This window comes from Carcharhinus amblyrhynchos, chromosome 2, assembly GCF_965287045.1.
Source record: "Carcharhinus amblyrhynchos chromosome 2, sCarAmb.v2.hapA, whole genome shotgun sequence".
Lineage (NCBI taxonomy): Eukaryota > Metazoa > Chordata > Chondrichthyes > Carcharhiniformes > Carcharhinidae > Carcharhinus > Carcharhinus amblyrhynchos.
In genome coordinates this window covers 52,074,952-52,083,028 of record NC_137325.1, presented here as the reverse complement: position 1 = coordinate 52,083,028, position 8,077 = coordinate 52,074,952, and the positions used below count along the sequence as shown (strand labels likewise).

At 40.7% G+C, this 8,077-nt stretch overlaps 1 long non-coding RNA gene across 1 annotated transcript; it reads left to right on the top strand.

Moving 5' to 3' along the window:
* The first annotated feature begins 1,232 nt into the window (after positions 1-1,232).
* LOC145360730 (uncharacterized) lies at positions 1,233-5,599 on the top strand. The gene is made up of 2 exons (XR_013889767.1): positions 1,233-1,295; positions 5,338-5,599. It is a non-coding gene; the product is annotated as an uncharacterized LOC145360730 (long non-coding RNA).
* Positions 5,600-8,077: the final 2,478 nt, after the last annotated feature.

Here is an 8,077-nt window from a genome sequence, read left to right as displayed (position 1 = left end):
AAAGCGTGGCATTAAAACATACTTTGGTATGTGCAAGGGGCCTACCGGTTTTAAGCAGCCACCAATTGGCAAATTGTAAGTCAAATATTTATCCAACAGCCTTGAGACACTGGATGTTACAAATCAAAACTGAGCCATTATAGCAAGTGCAATAAGGGTGAAAAGCATTAGTGGGAGTTGTCTATAGGCCCCCAACAGCAGTAGTGATGTAGGGGATGGTATTAAATGGGAAGTTTGAGATGTAGTATTCATGGATGGCTTTAATCTACATATAGATTGGGCAAACCAAATTAACGACAATTCTGTGGCAGATGAATTCCGGGAGTGTGTATGAGTTTTTTTCAGACCAGTATATTCAGGAACCATTCTATTCCATATTTGGTATTATGCAATGGGAAGAAGTTCATTAATAAACTTGCTGTGTGGTGTCCTTTAGGGAATAGCAACCACAAGTGATCGAATTCTTCATTAGGATGGAAAGTGAAGAAGTTCAATCTGAAACTCGTGCTGGAATTTTACCAATTCCGGGGCGGGTAAGGCTCACAGAATAGCGTTCTCCATTGGTCTCGGGTGGGATCTTACGAGCCTCGGGTAGATGAGGTGGTAAAATTCCAGCATAGATGTCTGAGTGTAAATAGAAGAGGCAAGTATTATGATAATGGATCATAGCCTGAATTACATACAAACACACTGAACTTATAAATAAGGTATGTTTTTTTAAAATGGACATACAAGCCAAAGATGGTTGAGAATATAAGTACTGAGGATGTAATTCAGTGACTGTCTGAAAAGTTCCTTTGTAGATTTTATTTAGTCCTGAAGGAGGATGGAATGTCACACCCTTTTTCAGACAGGGACATTTCAAGGGCAGAAATAACACAGAAACTGGTTGTAATTTCCTGTGCAGGTAGTGAAATCTCAACTGGAACTACTACCGTTCTGTAGATTATATCCCAACCATGTTGTGGTTTTCCCCTTCCAGCATTACACAAGAAAAGGGGTTGTGAACCAACTGCAACTCTGCTCTCTGGTGTGTTAGCTCCATGGGGCTAGTGTGTGCTGTGACAATCATAGCTGAAGGACATTGACTGTGTGGCCCTTGTATTTGCAGGTAAAAGCCTCACTCCCTCTGATTGCTGGAGACAAGTCAAGTCAACAAAGCCACAGTTGAAAAGGAAACAGGACAATTCTCAATTTAACAGCAGAGCCAAGAATCTCCAAATCAGCTGCTGACGCTACCAGATCCCCACAACTTAATGGCTGCAATGTTTCACCATCTACTCCTCATGCATAAGGTGAAGACTGATATGTAGATTTTTTCTACATTTATTTTTGGACTCACTCCTCATTTCTAATCTGGGTATATGTATGTCTGTGCATTTTTATTCTTTCTGTCACATTTTAGCAACTAATAAATGTGCTCTTTCCCTAACTCAAGAAAGAATAGTTAAATTGACTCCTTTTAAAACATAACTACATTTGGACTGGGAAAGATAGCCACGAAGGAAGGGATCTATAAATTAATCTTGTCCTGACCAATGAGAATGTTGAATGGAGAAAGGGAGTTATTTCATCCCTCCTCACCTAGGGACATAACAATTTGGGTTAACCCATCCAGAATAATAACAAATTGGGGGTTTTGTCTGGGAATTTAACAAATTGGGGTTCTTGTCCAGGTAGTTCCCACAGCTGGTAACAGATTTGGGGACCTCCCCTGGGGGCTAGTCTTACCGCAACTAACCCCCAAGTGCAGTTGGGAGTTCTGCAAAAATTGCGATCCTGTGTATCCTACAACTCTGGGCTAATGCTTTGAAAGAATACATTGAAATTGAGTTATAAATTAAGTTCAGACCAAGTCTGGACTTGCATTGAGCGAAGCTAAATAGTTAAGGCTGCATTACTGAGGGCCAAGCACTTTTTTGCCAATCTGCCAGAAACCAAATAGTGATAGGGATTAAACCTTAGCTACTGCTTTAAGTTTATGGAGCTGTTCCTATATACAAAGTTCAATAAGTGAGAGTGTCATTCCTTTGTACCTCGAGTTAATAAACTCATCGCCATACTGTCAATTATTCTGATTTATATTTGAAATTACCAATAACAAAATATACCAGATTGTTTTACTGTGGTCTATTCCACTGTGATAATGCTGGGAAAACTTGTGGCAGAACAGTGGATGTAGGCGAGACAAGCATCTTTTTCTATCCATGCCGACTGCTTCAGGGATAACAGAGGTGTATTCATTATGAGATTTTTGAATCATTTGAAATTAATTCAAACTGGCCCAATATCTGTCACTTTGAGTTGGAATTCACCCATCAATTGTGAACATTCAATTGGTCTTGTTGTGAAAGCAATCAAATACTCAGTCTTCACAGCATATCATTCATTGGGATAATAGAGAATAGCAGCAAGCTGCAAGTGAATGACTCACTCAAGCAATTCTAATGATATAAAGTACAAGTATGGAGTTCAAGTAGTTTATGAATATGTAGAACCTTGTGATGGATGTACTGACTGAAACTCACCGTCAGCTATTTGTTATTCTTCACAAAACATATTGAATATTTAACTTTTAGAAACATTTTCTTACCGTAACACAGTGGGTTGTTATAGTGTGAGGATAATGAAGATCAAAAGTGTTGGAGATGTATGGCAAAAGGTGACAGATATGATAGCATTAGGAGATTTGCTTTGGCAACTGATTACTGAGGCTGTGCAGGATTGCTAGTTGTCCATTTCTTGTCTGAAAAATGGGCACCTAATAATTTAAAAGTAGTGACTCTCACAGCCACCTCATTGATGCTCAAGGCTGTTCATTTTGTGGGGTCCAACATCCTCTTTCAGACAGGCTGGGAAATGGGTAAGCAATCAACCTGTCTGTTTTCAGTGTGATTTACTTATGCAAATAGGCATCCTACACTATGTAGGACCCTATCTGCAAGATTTGGATCCAGATATCCACTCAAGAAATTATCCATTTTATTTTGGCAGAATTTTCATTGAGCCAGGAGGCAAAGGATTTGATTTGATTTATTATTGTCACATGTAGCAGTATACAGTGAAAAGTATTGTTTCTTGGTGCTATACAAAGCATACCATTCATAGAGTATGTAGGAAGGAAAGAAGAGATTGCAGAATGTAATGTTACAGTCATTGCTGGGGTACAGAGAAAGAGCAACGTACTATAAGGTAGGTCCATTCAAAAGTCTGATGACGGCAGGGAAGAAGCTGTTCTTGAGTCGGTTGGTATGTGACCTCAGACTTTTGTATCCTTTCCCCGACAGAAGAAGGTGGACTTTGCAAAAGTACTGCCAACCACTGCTAGTGTGTGTTTAACATCCTCTGGGATTTCTACACCACCTCCCACCCCCAACAACCTGCCAGCTGGCTTCAACTGGGATCCAAACAATTTCTTGTCTTCCCACAACCATTAAGTTTCTTGGCCTTTTGGCAAGATGAAACATTGAATCAAGCCCAAGATGGCGTGTAATGTCTCATCTTGTCAGCTTGGATCTTGTTTGTCATTTTTGTGGAGACCATGAATTTGGGTTCGATTTGAATTTTGTTTTTGGAGAAAGCAAGGAGATGGATTTGGATCCGCCTAGTCCACTTTGAGCATTGCCTTTGTTACTTTAAGAATGGAGTTTTTTTTAAAAAAAACATTAAATTGCAGTGAGGTCTCTTTAGTGCTTGCAGTTTGCCAATGGTTTCCAAATTGCATTGAAATGATAAATGGTTTAGGCAGTCCAAAGCCAGCTTGAGACACATGATACAACTACTTCACATGTGTCTTGGGAGCTGTCAAAAATTACCCCGTTAATTTCTCTTATAGCTTCATCTGTAATGCACATTAATCAAGTATCACTTATAGAGAAATCACAATATACTCTTCTTAATACAACCTCTTTCTTTCATAAAGTTGTCCATGACAGCATTTTAGCAAGTAGTGCACATTACAATAGGAATATCGGGAATAGAACCATAAAAAATAGGAGCAGGAGTAGGAGTAGTATGCTATTCAGCCCTTTGAGCCTGCTCTACTATTCAATATGATCATGGCTGATGATCCACCATCTCAATGCCATACTTCTGCACTTTCCCAACTCCCTTGACATCTTTAGAGTCTAGAAAATCATCTATCTCTATTTTAAATATATTCAGTGACTTGGCCTCCACAGCTTTCCATGGTAGAGAATTCCACAGGTTCACCATCCTTTTAGTGAAGAAATTTCTCCTCAACTCAGTCCTAAATGGCCTACCCCATATCCTAGACAGTGACCCCTTGTTCTAGACCCCTCAGCTGGAGGAACGGATTCCCATCTTCAGTCTGTCCAGCCCTGTCAGAATTTTATGTTTCAAATAGGTCCCCTCTCATTCTTCTAAATTCCAGTGAATACAGTCCCTCTCGACTCAATCTCTCCTCATAGGACAATCCTGTATTCCCAGGAATCAGCTTGGTGATCCTTTGCTGCAATCCCCCTTTCTTAGAGACAGAGACCAAAGCTGCACATAATACTCCAGGTGTGGTCTTACCTGTACAACTGCAGTAAGACCTTCTTGCTCCTGTACTCAGGTCCTCTAATAATGAAGGTCAACATACCATTTGCCTTTCTAACTGCTTGCTGCACCTTCCTGCTTACTTTCAGTGACTGGTGTACTAGGTCACCCAAGTTGCTTTGTATGTCAATATCTCCCAATCTATCACCATTTAAGCTATTCTGATGCTCCATCAAAGCAACTGCCATGTATTTGCTCACTTAGTTAACTTGCCTAAATCACTTTGAAGGCTCTTAACGCCCTCCTCATCATTACATTCCCATCAAGTTTTGTGTCATCAGCAAACTTGGAAATATTACTTTTGGTTCCTTCATCCAAATCATTAATATATATCTTGTGAATAGCTGGGACACAAGGACTAATTCCTGTGGAACCTTAGCCATCACTGCTCACCACATTGAAAATATTCTTTTATTTCTACTTCGTGTTTCTTGTCTGTTAACCAATTATCATACCCATGTCAATATATATCAATTCCATGCACTTTAATTTTGCGCACTAACTCCTTATGCTGGACTTTATCAAAAGTTTTCTGAAAATCTAAATATACTACATCCACTGGTTCACCTCTATCTATTTACCAGTCACAACCCCCAAGAAACTCCAGTAGTTTTGTCAAACATGCATTCATTTTCATAAATCCAAGTTGACTTTGTCTGATCCTATTGATTTTTTTTAAGTGTTCTGCTTTCACATCCTTTATAATACATTTGAACATTTCCCTACTGATGTTAGGCTAGCTAATCTGTAATTCCCTTATTTTCCCTCCTTTTTTAGGTAGTTGGGGTACATTTGCCTCCCTCCAATCTGCCAGGACTGTTCCGGACTTTACAAAATTTTGGAAGATGACATCCCACACATTCGCTATGTCCATGGCCATCTCCTTTAGCACCCTAGGACGTAGATTATCAGGTTCCGGGGATTTATCTGTTTTCAGTTCTATTAATTTCTCCAGCTCTCTTTTGTGGTGATACTAATTTCCCTCAATTCCTCTTTCACACCTAGGGGTTTGCTACCAAATAAACCTGTTGGACTTTAACCTGGTGTTGTGAGACTTCTTATTGTGTTTACCCCAGTCCAAAACTAGCATCTCCACATCATGAGGTTGTCCTCCCAGGCTGTCTGCTATCTTTCACTAGATAGACATTGTGGTAGGGTAGAAGCACTAAAACATTCAAAGGCCCAGGGAGAAGAATGCAGAATGGTGATTAGTTTAAATGTGGATTCAATCAAATAGCATGATTTGATTTATACATTTTGTTTGCAGTATTTATTTTGTGTTAGAAACTATTTTTGCTTTGTTGTTAAGAGGATATGTTTTAGACAGTAACAAAGGTCAGATAATGAGTGTGGGGCCCTTGGTGAATGGGGAATTGAGGTTATAATTACTCGTTAATAGTTCCCACTCTGCCTGCGCAAAAAAGTTGCCTTTGAGATTGGCCTTCCGTTTCCTCCTTTACTTTCTCTCCTTCCTTTTCTTTCTCTTCCACCTCCTCCTCTTCCTCTTTTTCTTCCTTCTCCTCATTCTCTTCCCCACAGTTGTTTATCTGATACTGTAAGCAAGGGCTGGTCCTCACTAGAGTGACACAGTGTAGCATGTTCCAGTCCAGCACAGCTCTGGACACCCACACAATTCAGTTCTACAGGGCTGACCTGGGGTGGTGAAGGTAGCAGGATCATTGTTTTAGCACACCAGTGCTCTACTCTTTCATATTTCTTGTGGCACCTTAGCTCACATTATATACATGTTGCACTAGCAGTTTGGATGTGAACAGGAATCATGAACTATGCCAGGGTTTCCCAAACTTTTCCAACTGTGGAACCCATCTGATCTCCCATGAGTACTGAAGGAACCCCTGAGAAACACGCTTATATATTGAAGAATTAAGTAACAGAAAGTGATTATTATTGTGCAATGGATACAAACATTAAAAAAACTTAAAAGATGTTTATATGTCTTATATATAGACATTTATTATAAATAAAAAGGTTTGTTATTCAACAATATTTCCAAGTCTTATCTTCTTTTTGCCATGTTTAGTGAGAGTACCACTCACTCACTCACACTCTCACCCATCCTCACCCATTCACCCACCCTCACCCACTCACCCACCCTCACCTCTCTCACCCTCACGCACACTCTCTCACACTCACTCTTACCCACTCTCACTTACACCTACCCACCCTGATCGATACTGTCACCCACTCACTTTCCTCTCACATCACCACTGCAACCTCTCTGCCCCTCCCACCCTACCTGACTCTCCCATCCTTGGCTTTTTTTTGGGCCTCTTTGTCACCCCTAGGACCACAATTTTGGGAACCCCTTAGCTGTATCATCAGGAGATAACCCATGCCACCCAGCACCCTCAGCTAGCAGAGCACACTGCTGCCAGGATAGCTGGCATTGACCTGCATGGCATTCTGCCCTTGTGAACACACCAGCTGAATACTGAGGGAATGGAATCCCTTTTGGCTCTTGTACATCGCGCAGTTGGCACATGGCATATGCAGAATGATGTGCATGCTGTCAGTGCCACCCTGCACCACATGGAAGCCTACTATTTAGGCCAAACCTACATGCTTCTTCCAGCTATTGTGGAAGAAGAAATGAAATGTAATCGTTCAGTCTTTGAATGAAGAGTGTCACTGACTCCTTACACAACAGCAGACAACAAACTGAGGTATTACTAATGTCTTCAGAAGCAGCCAGAAAGTAATTAACTGGATAAAACCTTGTGGCTATTGTCATTATGGGGAGGCAGTGGCACAGTGGTTTTGTCACTCAACTAATAACCTAGAGTCTAGAGTAATGTTCTGGAGACTGAATTTGAATCCCATCAGAGTAGATGATGAAATTTGAATTCAGTAAAAAAATCTGGAATTAATGGAATTCATGATGTCCATGAAATGATGATCATCAAATCCCATCTCATTCACTAATGAAGGAAATGTGCCATCTTTACCACAGCAATGGCCCAGTAAGCCATTCAGTTTAAGGGCAATTAGGGATGGGCAACAAATGCTGGCCCAGTCAGCAATGCCCACATCTCATAATGAACTTAAAAAAAATCTTTGCAGCCACTGACAATGCCATTCTTGCAATTGTGGTTCTCACACACTGGCTTCCTGAAATAACATTGGCAGCCCTTTACCCCTCCTCCTCCGCCTTCTTCCAATGGCTTGTTCTACTATATATGGCCCTGTTTGCAGGGCAAGCTGCACTGGGGCACCATTGTCTGGGAACAATTGGGCTGAAGGCAGCATAAATCTTCAGTGTCCGTATGTTCATCTATTTCCTGTAGATTTTGCAATTGTGGGCAGCATCATACACTTTCAGAATTGAAACAACAGCCAGAAGAAATCAACTAACCAGTGAGTAGGTGATGATCCCTTTAAATAGCACTATGTCATAACGGGTGTTTAATGTGTGTTCAGCTGTAGAAGCTTAAGCATGCAGGAGGCGATGGCCTAGTGATGTTATCGCTAGGCTATTAATCCAGAAACTCAGCTAATG